We start from the raw sequence: 17189 nt of genomic DNA on the forward strand, positions 1-17189 counted from the left end.
TACCATCACGTTGAACTATTTGCAATACAATGAAGTGTTGGCTACGCCCCTTGCTTTGGTACCCATTACAACCTGTAGTGACAGTGGAGCACATTTCATTTCAACCTTTATTTAAAATCGTAAGCATCTGAGGTTTCCCTCATTTACAGAAACGACGATTGTACAGTACATAATAAAAACAATATTCACAGAAATTTAAACACCAGAGTAAAACAAATTAAAAACGTTTAAAAATCATTTTAAAATATCAACTAAAACAGTTACAGGTAGTCACACAATGGTCTGAAATCATACATTTAAACATTCCAAGGGAAGGGAGAACCTCCAATTTTTGCGTGAGTTGAAGGACATTCCATGAGTTAGAGGCATCAAAGGAAAAGGCTGACTTCCCTAGCTCAGAACAAATCTGAGGAACCCTAAGAACCATCCAGTCATTCGATCGAGTTGAATAGGTTCCAATATTCCAATTTAACAGTGAGGAGATATAAACAGGTTGTTTACCAATAAGGGCTTTAAAAATAAATAAATACCAGTGTTTGTTGCGCCTAAGCTGCACATGGCTGTCAGAGTGGAAGTCTTGCCCGCAACGATGTGCAATACAGTGGGTACAACATATAATAGAATCCAATACAAAAAACGTTGTGCAATAACAACAACATATAATAGAATCCAATACAAAAAACGTTGTGCAATAACAGGTAACAGGTAACATGGTGTGACATCTCGGTATCTGTACATAGTTATTTACAGAGCATATAGGACATGCTAGGTAGCTTTGGTAGTGCAATACACTGTTACTGTTGCTAATACTGATTTAAAGTGGCCTTTCCTTTTGGCAATAAGTGTGGGTGTGCGCGGCATGAGTGTGTGCCCGCTCATGTTAAAGTGGCTGCTAGTGTGTGAGCGTGCACAGCGTGCGTGTCGTGTGTGTGCTCATGTGTGCTTATGTGTGGATAGTTCAGTGTTCTGTGGTACTCAATGTTCATTGTTCAGGACTCTGATGGCCTGGGGGAAGAAGCTAAGCCGGAAATACAGAAGAGGAACTGGACTTCAGAAGAAACATGCAAATGCATTGCCTCTCTCTACCAGGACAAAAGTCAAAGAGTTTCTGGAACGTGATGATAACTCACGGGCAACAACAGGGAAGAGAGACACATTGACGCGGAAGAAAGTGAAAATGCAAAAGCGCTTTCTGAATGAAACATACAGTCTTTGGCGGAAATTCAAGAATGAACATCCACAGATTCATTCAAGATTTCCTATAGTAAGTTATGGAAAACCTGCCCATTTTGGATAGTGAGGCCAACCGTCCGTGATAGGGACACATGCTTGTGTAAAACACATGCAAACACTCAACTGATGGCTGACAAACTGCTCCATCACAAAGTGATAAAGACTAGCAACATTAAGGGCTAGATCCACAAAGAATGGATTGCACGGTGCTAGTTGCACCCTACTTACAATTCATTATAAATAGAAAATGGGGGACCTGGTGTAAACAAGACGAAAGTCTTTCTCTGGTCTGCATCCCCTTAACAATTGTGTGTATTGAGCCTTACTGTATTGTACCCATTCTGCAATCAGTTAATAACATTTTCAATCAGTTAAGACTGAGGAGATGGTGTTTGACCCCAGAGGTGTTGGGGACCACAGGCCTGTGGTCATCCACACACAGTCCAACTCTAAGGCAAGCCAATAGAATAGTCTCAGACCCCTCCCATGTCTTACATGCCGAGTATGAGCTGCCCTATGGGAGGAGGTTTAGAGTTCCACGCTCTAGACTAAATAGGTTTAAAAACTCCTTTATTCCGATCTCAGTTAAACTTTTAAATAGTGCCAGATAAAGGGCAACTATCGAATAACTGATATTTGGTTGTTATATTATCGATATTCGATAACCGATATTTGGGTTTTTTGGGTATACTATTATATTATACTAGTATATTTGTGTATACTATTCTAATGTGGTGTTGCCAGACATCCTGCTGTGCAGGTACTTTACTAGACATGTTGTGTAGGCTATTATTGTTAGGCCGATTTATTGTGTTCTTATTTTGTTATATAGGATGGCCTAAAGATGTGTTTCCTGTTTATGTTCATTAAGATGCATTAAGTTATGTATTTGTCAACTTGTCAATGCAATTAAACTTTCAAATTTAGTTCTGCCTTCTTGTCTATTCTCAGTCCTTGCCCCACAATGGTGGAATGAACTACCCACCCCAGTTAGGACAGCCGAAATCCATCCAATCTTTCGCCGTCGACTAAAGACGCACTTCTTCAATCATTATCTGAAATCTAAATCTTGTCTTCTTTTTAAGATTTTCCCATTAAAAGTTTTAAAACACATGGTGACAACCAACCCCATAGTGTGTGACAACCATCCCCGTGATGGGGTTGGTTGTCACAATGTGTCAGAGTGTCTTTGATAGGTGATTAACTCTTTGTTACAATACGTTGGAAAATGAGAGGGATACACATTTCAAGCCAACATCTTAAGCTTCAATTTAATGTAGGAATGACTATTGAAAGATGTTTTGATTATGAGCAATTCACACTAGAGTAAAAAGTGTGACAACGTCCCCCGTTCTCCCCTAATATGGTATAGAATGGAAAATGTGCTGGGCCTTGTCCCAGAGCCCCAACCGATTACTAAAAGACAGGGATTAAAGCAACTGAACTTTTTTCAGGCCAAGTCTATTCTTATTTTAACCTCCACTGTATTTTTTTTAATAGCGTTAGCGTTTTAAGGGAGCCTACTTGTAGAGCCTACTGTCCTGACTGTGACTATAGACACTACTGTTGTGGTTGTTGTGCCAGGCAGGGAGGCTGTGTGCTGGAGAGCGTGAATGCAAGTCTTGTGGCTAGCTTCTGATTGATGGCGAGCTAGCACCCTTTTCCCATTACTTTGACCCATGAACTAAAAGGCTTGTTATCATACAAACAAGGGACTAAACACGTTTCGCAATTATGCCACAACAATGTGGAACGCCCTACCCACAGCCGTAATTTTTTTTGAATCCTCAGTGTTTCCCACAGGATTTAGTGAGACTGTGGTGGTGGGTGAACCTCTGCCCCTCCAGAGGGGTCCGGGGGCATGCCCCCTCGTTTTTTATTTTTTTACGTTTTAAAGTTAAATGCATCAATCTGGTGCACTTTGAGAGCAAAATTAAGAGGCTAGATCTATGATGATCTTTGTGCTCAAAACACAAAATCGACTAGACACTAGAGCATACATTTGAGCAATTTTTTTTTCTTCTAAATAATAAACTAGTTCAACACAGGCAACCACTTTTGCTTAATTATTAAGCAAAAGTGGTTGCCTGTGTTGAACTAGTTTATTTTTTAGAAGAAAAAAAAATAGACTGGATTACTATTACGACTACTACCAGTGCCAATACTACTGAAACATCCCTATTGGCAAACTTTATATTAAAAAAAAAAAAAAAAAATTAATATCAATTAAAATATTATATACATATAATCAAATAGACGGAAATCCGTCTCAAGACGGAACGCTTTAATGCCTGCTAAAAGACATATGATGCTCAATGCCTCTGTCTGGAAACAAGTATGCTCCCTCATGGAGAAGAAGATGTAGGCATGTTAAAAGAACAAACCTCTTACTGTTAAAGTATGTTGTTTGAAACCATAAAGGTTGTCAGTGTTTTTTTTAGATGGTTTCTTAGATGTTCCTATCCTGTTGTAACAGTTGTTGATAATACCTATGATTCTGATGTTGTGTTACTGTATCCATGAATGAATTCAATAAATCTATCTAAATGTCATTCCCATCACATTTCCCCAAGGGGATCAATAAAGGAATATCTTATCTTATTTCGTCATTACCACAACAGTACGTCATTACCAACACATGACATATTTCTTAACAAATGTGTAACAAATAGTTTAAATCTGACATTTTCCTACATGTTTTCCTATATTACAAGCCCTCCCTTAACATTTTATGTATGAAAAACAAGAGTCATGGACCTGTTGTTGTAGTAATTGTATCTTTCTTGACAGGATCTAGCAATATATTTAAAAGGCTGCATATCTAAAGATCTAAAGCATGTTTCAATTCAAGTAAAATATTTCAAACCACTAATACATCAGAAGTAAGGTATAATGGGCGGTTAGGTGGCGTAGCGGAGATTGCGTTCGTCACCAACCCCGGAGACGCTAGGATTCGCCTGTTCGAATCCAGCTCACAGCTCCGGGGTTGTCACCAGCTTGGCTGGCCGTTCACACTAATACAATTGGCAGTATTAGAGGGTGGGAGAAGCTGGCGGGGTGGGTCCGGGTCGTTGTAAACAGCGACTCCTACAGTTCGGTCGGGGCGCCTGCTAAGCGCGGAGAGTTGGAGTAAGACCAGGTGAAGACAAGCAAAGACCTTCTTCTTAGGATTCACATCCATAGGAAAGGACAGCAACACACAATGGACAACACTTCACATGAACGCATAGGGTGAGGGTGTAGTGAATGGAATGAGATCGAGCCCGTGAGTGAGTGCTGAGGGTGCTTCCCATCAAATACTGTAAGTAGACAAACCATTATGTGAAAGGGCACTGGGGGTATCTGTACTTTAATCTCAGTCTAAATTATTGACCTGAAGATGATATGCCGCAATATACCTGGTCAGCAAGAGTGGGCTTCTTGGAGTAGATGCAGGGATCTGCATGTAGTCACTGTGTGTTGTTGTAGCCACCGGGTAAATCGCGATTTTTTTATTTGTTTGTCATGACAAACCAATACATAATCCAACATATGTGTAAAGGCACAACATATTCCAGTTAACGGTATCTTTTTTTAATGATTCGTTACGGCGCAATCAATACTTCCATTTGTATAAATTGCGTTCGGGACCTCCATGTTTTGGGGGTATTCATCAGAAAAAATCGGATCCGGGATTCGGCTCCCATGAGTCGGGCAAGAACTGCAGGTTTTCAGCCTCTCTCCTCTCTCCTGGAGCTTAGCGCTCGGCCAATCAGAGAAACGCAGAAGGCGCTCGGCCAATCAGAGAAACGCGGAAGTACAACTGCGTTGCCCAAAGTGTTCACGCACTTGGGACAGCTCTGCTGTAAACACTGGTGTAGCTGGCTCTGCTCTAATCTCTCTACCCCGCGCTCGGTTGCTAACTTACTATTGTTTGCGACAGTCTGCCGTAAACATGGGAAATAATTGCGACAGCTCTGCCGTAAACACTGGAAATAACCTCGGTTGCTATGCCCACACGCACCCACTGCAACCGGGATGTGCGCAAAACTTCACCCTGGACTCTGGTTTTCAAAGACCGCGGTTGCAGTGTAGCAAAACCCCGGTTGTGTGTGGGCGAACAGTGCAACTGCGCACATAGAATCACGGTTACATTAAACCCAGCGCTCGTGTGGACAGGGCCTAAGCTTACATCCACCTCCTCCCTCCTCAGGGCCTCTTTGGCTGCCAAATCCACAGCCTCGTTGCCCTTCACCCCCATATGGGCTGGAACCCATATGAACCCCACTTCAATTCCTGCCCGTTCTGCTCTATAGAGTGCAGTTAGCAGTTCGCAGATTAGATCCGGCCTAACCCGTGACCTCCCACCCTGCAGAGCCATCAATGCAGCCATCGAGTCCGATCGATAAATCAAATCAAATCAAATCAAATTTATTTGTAAGGCCCGACATGGGCCGGACATGTCTTCTTTAAACAAGTCAAGAAGAAACATAGCAATAAGTCAAGAACAAAACAAGAACACCATAAGGTCCAACAAATTTAAAATAAATGCAAATAAATAATAGAATTGGCTCTTTACTGCCCATAATAAGGCCACTACCTCTGATGTAAAAACTGACACCCCATTTGACAGCCGTCTGCTCTGGGTGACCCGCAGAGCGGGAATGTGGATTGCGAACCCCACCCTTTTACTGTTAGGCTCCATGGACCCATCTGTGTATATTTGCAAGTGATATTTGCAGTTCTCCTGCATCCTCTCCCTCACCAAATCCTCCGGGTCTCCTCTACCCTCCTCCCTCATTCTCTCAGATATACTAAAGTCCACCTCCACCTTTGGTAGCAGCCATGGTGGAACAGCAGGCCATACCACCGCAGTGCCCCCCTCACCCCACTCAATCCCAGCTCCTCCTCCACTCTTATCCTAAAGACAAAACTCCCACTTTTCCCACCCCCTCCTCCCCACTCCCAGCACTCCTCCAACAACTGCCTGCCTGGGTGTACTTGTTCATGCCCATTTAGCTTGGCAATATAGTGCAAGGCTAGCTTCCTTCTCCTTAATGCTAATGGGGTCTCTCCCATCTCCACCAGCACGGCTGGGATTGGGGTTGAGAAAAAAGCCCCGCTACACACTCTCAAAGCCTTTGCCTGTACCCTATCTAGTCTTGCCAGGTTGGATTTGGCTGCAGCTCCATATGCCAAGCACCCATAATCCAAGGCTGAACGGATCATGGCTCTATACACCATTAGCTGAGTATCTCTGTCTGCTCCCCATGTGCTCCCAGCAAGACATCGCATAACATTTATAATCTTCTCACATTTAGTCACCGTTTTCTCTATATGTTTCCTCCATGTTACCTTCTCTTAAAAAATCACTCCTAGAAACTTAAACTCCTTGACTCTCTCTACTGGCTTGCCATACATAGAGAGCCCCAGGCCTCCCGTCTTTCTTTTATAAGTAAATATAACTAATTTGGACTTTTCCACAGACATTTTAAACCCCCACTTCTCAGCCCAATCCACCACCTTATCCAGTGCCCCTTGTTCATAACGTTGAATAGCACTGGGCTAATAACACTCCCTTGAGGAGTACCATTATCTATCCCCACTATCTGAGAGTATGCTCCCCCGACTCTGACCTGAATGGTCCTGTTTTGCAGGAATGCTCTGATCCAGTTCAGCATCCGCCCTCGTATTCCAACATTAAGCAACTTAACCCCCAACCCCTCTTTCCACAGCATGTCATATGCTTTTTCTATGTCAAGAAAAACAGCTACTACTCCTTCCTTGTTAGACTTAGCTTTTCTTATGTCCAGGTCAAGAGCCAACACAGCGTCCATTGTACCCCTCCCTACCCTAAATCCACTCTGGAATGGTGTGAACCTTCCCTGCTTCTCCAGCTTATGTAACAGAGTTTATTGTGATTCCACTTGTCAAGGTAACTAAGACCCAATAGCATGGCACTTAATTGTTCTAGGGATTCTTATTGGTTGGTGGGCGTTTCCTTGTGGGCTTCAACCCAAGTGTTCACGTTAGCGTGGTACCATTACATGAGGAAGGAGCCCATGGCATGGTAGGTTCACAGACAGTACACCGAAAATGAACATAACATTCCTAAATGTTTAACTCTCACTACTAGTTGGAAGTATTAATGTAGGCATGTTGACAATAAATTGTAGAAGGTAGCGACTGTATGGTAAATGTATTAAAATAATAATTAAGTGAGATTGTGTCGAAAATGTATATAACTAGCCCACATGCTAGTAGGCTAATTATTCCTAATTCTCCTGTAGACTGTAGTGAGCGGTGTTCGAGGTGTCTGATGAGCCGACCACATAACCTGTCTGACCAGGATCTTTTGTGTGTTACCAGGTACTAAATATTGTCATTTGATTGTACATTGTTTATTTCATGTTATTATATTGACCATTACATGAGGAAGGAGCCTGTGTGAGCGGTGTTCGAGGTGTCTGATGAGCCGACCACATAACCTGTCTGACCAGGATCTTTTGTGTGTTACCAGGTACTAAATATTGTCATTTGATTGTACATTGTTTATTTCATGTTATTATATTGACCATTACATGAGGAAGGAGCCTGTGTGAGCGGTGTTCGAGGTGTCTGATGAGCCGACCACATAACCTGTCTGACCAGGATCTTTTGTGTGTTACCAGAATAAACCACCCAAGACCGTGGAGCAAGTGTCTGTCTTTCAATTAAAAAAGTACACAACGCATTGGTTATAATCAGGGGCGGACCTAGCACATTTGGCGCCCTAGGTGAGATTCACCACTTTGTAATTTTTTTTTGTATGGCTTTTGCCTCTTCATAGTTCTCTAACGTTAGTCTTTCTTTCCTCAACGCTCAATTCTATAAACACTTGACCGATACCCATCAATGCACAGCGCTCTAGCATGTTCTAACTGTGAACACCTAAAGCTGAGGCTCAGACCGACCGACCGTTTTAGATTTTTGGCTCATTTTCCCTTATGTTAGAATTTTTTTATCTAAAAGTAATGGTTGCAGATATAGAGGGGGGCGCCAAAACTGCACAGAGAAAAAAAAATATTAAAAATAAAATTTTTTTTTTTGTCGCCCCCCTCTGGGTGGCGCTCTAGGCGACCGCCTATATCGCCTGTAGGAAGGTCCGCCCCTGGTTATAATGGTGCCGCGACCCTGCTTCTGGAATCGTCATCGAGGGATTCGCCACGTTCCAGAAGATTCCTACTGGTGTTGCAGCTGAGTAAGTCCGCCTGACTCGCGCTATATGAACAGTCCAAGCGCAGTGCTGCAGCTGAGTAAGTCCGCCTGACTCGCGCTATATGAACAGTCCAAGCGCAGTGCTGCAGCTGAGTGAGTCCCCGTGACTCGCGCTATATGAACAGGCTGATCAAACAATAGTGCAGTGTTGCACATCAGTGGCGTCGCGTGGGTAAAATAACAGGGGAAGCCAAAAAAAATTTATAAAAAAAAAAATTATTAAATATTTTTATTAATATCTTTCTTTTTTTTTTCTTTTTTTTTAAAGTCAAGCAGTCACCATGTACACTACAGTATGGCTCGGCGGCCAGTCAAACTTTCTTTTTATTTATTTAACAGATTGCAGAATCTGTACAATACAGTACGGCTCAATACACACAATTGTATAAGGGGATGCAGAACAGAGAAAGACGTTTGTCTTGTTTACATCTTAACACTTTGGTTGCCTTGGGTTAAATTCATGATATACCATAGGTTGCCGGCTCTATTTGTCTATGGAGAAGTACCCCTTCTTTGCATGGCTATAACTTTTTAAATTCTATTGCTACATTGCCATTATTAGGGCCCATTCAAAGTCCTATATGTATTGTTCATTGTGTAGCAACGTTAAACTTTTTCATTCACATATTCATAGTAAAGTATGGTCTAATGTATAAGTATGTTTTCATCTCTTTCTGCACCTTTCTCCGGAACGTGATCTATAGCCCCAAATGCATTATATTGATGATGCAATACAGTTTTATGGCAATCAGCGCGATATAAAAAATTCCAACTAGACGTACTTCTAGAAGTTACTACACGTCATCTGATGTTGACCGGATGGGCTAGGGGGCGTTTATAATTCCGTGGGCAGCGTTATACCAATCATCTAATGTGGGTCAAATGTTGATAATAGCAGTTAGTATCGAAGACGGTAACGTTACACGCTAAAACTCACCCCAGTCTCCGCGCGCCGTTGGGCGATCATCGTAGAGTAGAAATCTTATCATTATGGGATGTAAATTTACCCGGTCCATCTCCAGCTTGTATAATGGTATATACGTCCAAATCATGTTGTTTATCGAGTTATTGGCAATCGATCACTGTGTAGCGTGACGAGCCAGAGTCCCGGGACCTATAGCGAGTGCCCGGAAGTAATACGGACGTCTAGCACAACCTCTATGGCACATCCTGTTAAGCGATTGCGCCGATCGGCCACCAGATGGCGCTCCTGAACCGCCAGAGAGCTCAGTGGGTCCTGCTGGTGGATCTCAGGCCAGCGGAGGGGACATATGAATCCGATAGCAGATTTTTGAAATATTGATATAAGGACGCTGTACAGCGTCCTCCGGCAACTTGAGCATGGCCGGCAATGACGTCTAAACACGTTTAATGGCAGCCAAAGTGTTGCTGGAGCATTGGTTCATTTTTGGTCCGATTTTTCCTTGCACGATTTTGCGCGCCGCGTGGGAGCAAATTCGAGACACATATTCGGTTGCAAAAAGGTGTCCTACGGTCTCCTCTATGGCCGTGAATATTTTCACAGGGATCGGAATCACGGCACGCCCGTGGGACACTTTTCCGTTTCGGCGAGTTTATTCCACGCTTTCGGCTTTCCTTTTCTAAGCATTTTCGGGGCTACATGTGAATGAGTAAAGGTTGCAGGACGCCCAGATGTTTCCACGATAGAAAGCTCGCGTGGATCCCATAATAGGCTCACTTAATACAGCGTTTTTAAAATCACGCGACATTTTCAGGGTCGCGAGCCGACCTTTTCCCCTCGTTTTCGATGATGGAATGGAAGTGATTTAGGAAAAGCTTCGGCATGCCGAGAGGTACCCGTGGATTTAATCTCGCGAGGATCGGGGCAATATTCGGCCCGTGGGAGCAGTCACGGGTTAATACAATTTTCAGAGTGCAGAGGGGAGGTGTGCAGAGGGGATACCAGACTAATTATTCTGCTCACAGCCCCATTTTAAACTTTTAAGGTGTGGCAGTCAGCTCAAATCTGATTGGCTAGTATCGGTTTTGGACTCTACATACATGAATCACATGGTTGAGGCTGGAGAAAGACACCTACCCCCTGCCTCTCCTCTAGCTGCAGTGAGCATAGTGAGTCTGACAGTGTGTTAGAGAGAGTGAGAAGGAGAAGAGGGAGACAAAAAAAATTATATATATAATCTTTTTTTTTTTTCATATTTCATATTTGATATTAATTCATATTTTGATAGGGAGGCCTGGCTTCCGTTGGCTTCCATAAGGATTCGCCACTGTTGCACATTCGCCGCAAGGTGGCAGCATCGGATCATTTATCAGATTGAAAACGAGTTAGAGTTTTCCCTCAGGTAGCAGAGCGCAGTATTGCACATACGCCACAAGGTGGCAATGTTGATCTATTTATCAGAACGAACACATCATTGTGTTCTGATTTGAGTGGAGCAGGGATTTAGGATATTTTTTTATTCAACTACTCTAGTTATCTGTAGCCTACTGTGGTTTTTGGTGATTCCTAATACACTTTCACACAGGTTTCTAAAATATAAGAGGTTCTCTTTTTGGTATTATAGGTGATTTTACATAACATTCTGTGTTTTATTTTACTGATAGTGTGATCAGCTTGCTGATTTTCTTTTTCTTTTCTTTCATTGATACTAGTATGGTGTCGTTCAAGATAGGTTGACTATTTGGTGGACAAGAGTACTGATAAAGTCTGATTATTAGGATTTTTTCTTTTTTTTATATAGTATACTGGATACTTCTGCAGATGGAGGGTGGTGAATACTCTGGAGTTGGGAGGGGGGCAATGAGGTACACTCCGATTCCATCAGTTGGGAGGCCTAGCACCAGTTTTCAGCATTCACCTCTCACATCTACACCTATGCCTAATCTTGGAGAGTTATCAGATGCCAATGACAGTTACTCTGGTCCGCCACAACTGAGTGCAGTTAAATCGGAAGTACCTGACACAAATATTGGAGATCCTTCAGTGGAGATGGTAGCAGGCATAGCGAAGCAGATTGGGATCTCCATAGGGGAGAGTATTGCCGCATTCCTAGAGTCAAAGGGGAGCCAGTGTGCTTTAGAGGTGATGGCTCTGATACATGCACAGTGTATGAATGGGAGTCAGTAGTCAGGATATACTTGTGAAAAAGGGGGATCTCAGTGGCAGAGCAGGCTGAGGAGGTCATGAGTAGCCTCATGGGGAGGGCACGGGAGGTGGTGAGAGTAAGCATAAGCAGTAACCCCTTTTTTGATCTGTCTAATGGCCCAGGTCCTATTTTTGATATGCTAAAACAGCACTTTAGTGACACTGCTTTCTCCACCATGCCGTTAGCTGACTTTTATTCCACCACCCCATTCTCTGGTGAGCAACCTTTTGATTATTGGCTCAGACTAAACAGGGCTATGGACGTGACCGAGGACTGTCTAAAGAGACAGAGTAAGACAATTGACGATCCCTCTCGTGAGCTCACAGCCATGTTTATTAGACATTGCCCTGACCCTGAACTGTCTCTCATATTCAAGTGCAAGCCTTTACCACAGTGGACAGCTGCAGATGTCCATGAGAGGCTGGTTGAACACAGAAGGAATCCAAGACAATCCTCCTGGCCAAAGGTAACCCCTGCCATCACTACGCTGCGACAGGAAGTGGGTGCAGCTGGTCATCCCACATCACCTGTTGCTAAGCCTACTATTGAGCCTGCTCCAATGCCTACAACTCGGGCTTCCCAGGGGCCCACGGACCAATTGGAGCGTATCATCGGTATGCTGGAGCGTGTTCTTGAGCAAAGGCCTCAGCAGCGCCAGTTTCAGGGTAGGACGGACCGTCAGTATCCAAGAGGCCAAAATAACAAAGGCAGGCCCCCGGTGGCCTGTGAGGTGTGCAGGGATGTTGGTCATACCACAAGTTCCCATTGTATCGCCAAGCACCTCTGCTTTCTCTGCTATGCATCTGGCCATGCCCGTGCGGAATGCCCCAAGTCTACAGCTTTGCAACCATCTGGTGTGGTGTCTTCAGAACCCACCTTTTGGCAACAGGGAAACTAGAGGGCCAGCATTTGGGGGGGGGGGGGGGGGGGGGGGTGGGTGTTGGGCCTTCTATCGATACCCCAGTAATGAGAGATGATGATTTAGAGTCCATTTACAAGAGTGTGTGTAGTGAAATGAGAACGGTGACTGAAGTTGTAATGCAGAATACACAGAAGCTTTCCCCTTATGACGATCTGTTTCATGCAAAAGTATTGCTTGGCGGCAAAGTTGAGGTGAGGACCATGCTCTGCACTAAGAAGTGAATTCACTCCTAACTACCGTACCTATGCGTCTGTTAACCCTGTTATGGGGAAGTGAGTTTAATTTACCAGCCCGCACTGCCACAGTCACTCGTCAACACACCTGTTTCCGTGACTGTGGACATACCCACGGGCTTCCCCGTTACACTCACCTCCCTAAACTCACGCCCCTCAGGACATCCGGGTCACTGGGCACCACTGTGACGGATCATACTGGGTCTGCGTTGTGTTTGATGTTAAATGAGAATGTCCCGAGGGGGAGTCGAACAGGGGGCTCCCGCGTCCGCGGGCGACGACACAGGCCGCTGCACTAAGAAGTGAATTCACTCCTAACTACCGTACCTATGCGTCTGTTAACCCTGTTATGGGGAAGTGAGTTTAATTTACCAGCCCGCACTGCCACAGTCACTCGTCAACACACCTGTTTCCGTGACTGTGGACATACCCACGGGCTTCCCTGTTACACTCGACAGTGGGTCGATGGCTTGTTCGTTGAGTGCAAAGATTTTGCCACAACTCTTACAGGAAGGAGTGTTGAAAAGCCCTGCATTGAGCCCAACAGATGCGATTATTGTGGGATGCGGTGGATCAAAGACTACACCCTTAGGAGTGTGTGAGCTGGAGATGGAGGTGTTTGGCTGTCGTGTGACTGTCCCAACATTCGTGGTTGAAAATCAGGGAGATGACCTCATTGCTGGCAGTAACCTCCTAAAGTACTTGATTCGTCAGCTAAAGATATCAGGGGACTTGTTGAACAAGGGGCCCACATCTGAAGACGGTGAAGCGGAACACCACAAGTTATTGAGTTTGATGGCCAATGTGGAGATGTGGACAGGAAATGACATCCCTGACAAAGTGGGGACCGTGAAAATAAAAAGAGCTGTGACTCTAGAGCCCTTCAGTGAACATTTGGTATGGGGCAGGTTACAGAGTGTGAACAACATCTCAGCTGGTAGTGCTGTCATTCTGGAGCCCAGCTATGTGAAGTCAAGACCGGGATCAGTCCTGATTGGGAAGACAGTGGCCCTGCTGAGGAATGATGGATGGCTGCCAATGAAGGTGATAAATCCCTCTGGTAGATCAGTGACCCTCAAACGAAATGCCAAGCTTGCTGACGTTTATCCATGCATGGCTTTGGAGGATTTTGACTGCTCTGAGGTGGATGACGATTCACCACCCTTTTTGCAGCAACAGGTGCAGAGGGCAGATGATAACCACCGTGATGAATCGAGTCTGACTGATGATACATCCACCTTATCGGACAGATGTGACAGAGAAGAGGAACCTGGTGGATGTGATGGCAGTCCTGGTTCAATCTTACATGGTTTAGGGTTGCCTGACATAGATCTTGATTCCTGTGATGTGTCCTCTTCGGGTAAAGAAAAACTTGTGCATCTGATAGCTCAGTACCAGTCTATATTTTCCAGGCATAAGTTAGACTGTGGAAGGGCTACATGCTGTCTTCACCGGATTCGACTCAGTGATGAGAAACCCTTTCACTTGCCATACAGACGAGTTCCACCTAATCAGTATGAGAAGCTCAGGCTGGTGTTGAGTGAGATGGAAGAACAAGAGATCATAAGGAAGTCAAATAGTGAGTTTGCTTCACCTTTGGTCATTGTTTGGAAGAAGTCGGGAGACCTAAGACTCTGTAATGACTTCCGATGGATTAACGCACGCACCATCAAGGACGCCCATCCTCTTCCACACCAGGCTGATGTGCTAGCAGCATTGGGTGGCAACGCCTACTTCTCCACCATGGACCTCACCTCCGGCTACTACAATGTTGAAATGCACGAGGATGACCGGAAGTATACAGCCTTTACATCGCCATTCGGACTATACGAATACAACCGCATGCCACAGGGTCTGTGCAACAGCCCTGCCACCTTCATGCGGATGATGCTTAACATCTTTGGGGATCAGAACTTCCTCAGTCTACTGTGCTATCTGGACGATGTCCTGGTGTTCGCGCCTACAGAAGACCTGGCCTTGGAGCGCCTGGAAATGGTCTTCGAACGACTTAAGGCTCACAACCTTACATTGGCTCAGAAGAAATGTAATTTCTTGCAGAGCTCTGTGAGGTTCCTGGGACATGTCGTTAGTTCTGATGGCATCGCTACGGATTCTGACAAGGTAAAAGCCATCACTGCGCTGACAGAAGCTGACCTCATGGAAGAAGGTACAGAGAATCCATCACAGCGGAAGATCCGGTAATTTCTGGGAATGGTGGTATACTACCAGCAATTCATTGATGGCTGTTCCGCCATAGCCAAACCACTGTTTGGACTTACGACTGGGAACAAGGCTCCTCGTTGGAAAGGGAAGAAACGCCAGCCTCCTCGACGGACAATGACTGCGGCAGATTGGACAGATGAGTGCCGGGATGCTTTCCATCAGCTGAAGCAGGCCTTACTGGACCGGATAGTTTTGGCCCATCCCGATTTCAGTGAATCTTTCCTGCTCTCAGTGGATGCCTCCAGTAATGGCCTTGGTGCAGTTTTGTCACAGGTGCCTGCGGGTGGGACAACAGCAAGACCAATTGCTTTCGCAAGCAAGTCGCTCACCTATGCACAGTCGAAGTATCCTGCGCATAGACTGGAATTTTTTGCTATGAAATGGGCAGTCTGTGACAAGTTCCACCATTGGTTGAGGGGACACCAGTTCACAGTATGGACTGACAACAACCCGTTAACGTACATCTTGTCCAAGGCAAAACTGGATGCGTGTGAACAGAGATGGGTTGCTAAGCTAGCCCCATACCAGTTTGACATCAAATACATCCCTGGTCCCAAAAATATTGTTGCAGATACCCTGAGCAGAGAGCCTTTCATCCGGCCTAGTGCACTCCATCGTCTGACGAGGGTTGTGTACAAGGCATTGCTGGGTGAAGCTGACGCTGTGCGCACAGAATAAGTTCAGGATGTGTTCCGTTGGTCTAATCATCCATTCGACGTGACCTCCGATGTTGAGCCTGCGGTGGCATGCCAGTGTGTGACTGTTTCCCAACCTGGTGCCCTTTTGAGACAAGAAGTAGCAGCTGTTTTTGAGTCACACAAGCTACAAAACAGTGATATGGGGCCCCATGCGCTGCTGCTGCCACAGCTTCCTCAGATAGTTATGCCATCAGAAGAGATGGGTGGAGAGGTGCTGTCACATGATCAACTCATGAATAAGCAAAAAGATGACCATGTGTTAAACAAAGTGATTTCCTTTGTGGAAAAAGGACGAAGACCTTCAAGAAGAGAGCGTGCTCAGGAGTCTGTTGATGTCCTTCGGTCACTGAGGGGCTGGGATAAGCTAACAATGAGGAGGGGTGTGCTGTATCACCTGTCAAGGAACACAGTTACAAAGAAGAAGATGTATCTGTATGTGGTCCCCACTTCGCTGCAAGCCATGGTGTTGAAAGGTGTCCATGACGAGGCTGGTCACCAGGGCCAACAGCGGACTTTGTACCTTACCAGACAGCGGTTCTACTGGCAAGGCCTGGAGAAAGATGTGAGGGAGTATGTGAGGTGCTGTCAGAGATGCGTGATGAGCAAGACTCCTGAGCCTGAAGCCAGAGCACCATTGGAGAACATCATAACGACTGAGCCCCTTGAACTTGTGAGCATAGACTTCTGGTGTGCTGAGGATTCTGCAAACAAGTCCTTGGATGTGCTTGTTGCTACGGACCACTTCACCAAAATGGCACACGCCTTTTTGTGCCCAAATCAAACTGCTAAGGCTGTGGCTCATCAGTTGTGGCATAACTATTTCTGCGTGTATGGCTTTCCGAGACGCATTCACTCTGATAGGGGATCCAATTTTGAGAGTGCTTTGATCGCTGAGCTCTTGAATGTTGCTGGTGTTCAAAAGTCCCACACCACACCTTATCATCCAATGGGCAATGGATCATGTGAGAGGATGAATAGGACTCTGGGAAACATGATAAGGGCTCTGCCTCCAAAGGCAAAGCACAGATGGCCGCAGGCACTCAAGTCTCTCACATTCGCCTACAATTGCACTATCCATGAGACCACCGGATATGCACCATTCTTGCTAATGTTTGGCAGAATACCGAGACTGCCTGTTGACATGGTCTTCAGTACGGTTCTGGACAACCCTGAGGTTGTGAACTATGATAAGTACATCCAGCTCTTGCGGAAGGATCTGAAGGAAGCTATGGGAATAGCACAAGCCACGGCGGTCAAGCAGTTGAGGAGGCATATACAACCGAAAAGTTCGGGGAGCACCTGTCGAAGTTGGTGACCGGGTATTGTTGGCCAACAAGGGAGAGCGTGGTAAAGGAAAGCTTGCTGATCGGTGGGAGAACACCATCTACCATGTTGTTGGGATGAATGTTGACAGTCACACTTTCAAGATTCAGCATGGCTCCACTGGCCAAGTGAAAACAGTGCATAGGAATCTGATAACACTAGTCAACTTCCTCCCAATCTCTGATGCTGCTTC

The sequence above is a fragment of the Notolepis coatsorum genome (genome assembly GCF_963971535.1).
Source record: "Notolepis coatsorum genome assembly, chromosome: 8".
NCBI classification, from domain to species: Eukaryota; Metazoa; Chordata; class Actinopteri; order Aulopiformes; family Paralepididae; genus Notolepis; species Notolepis coatsorum.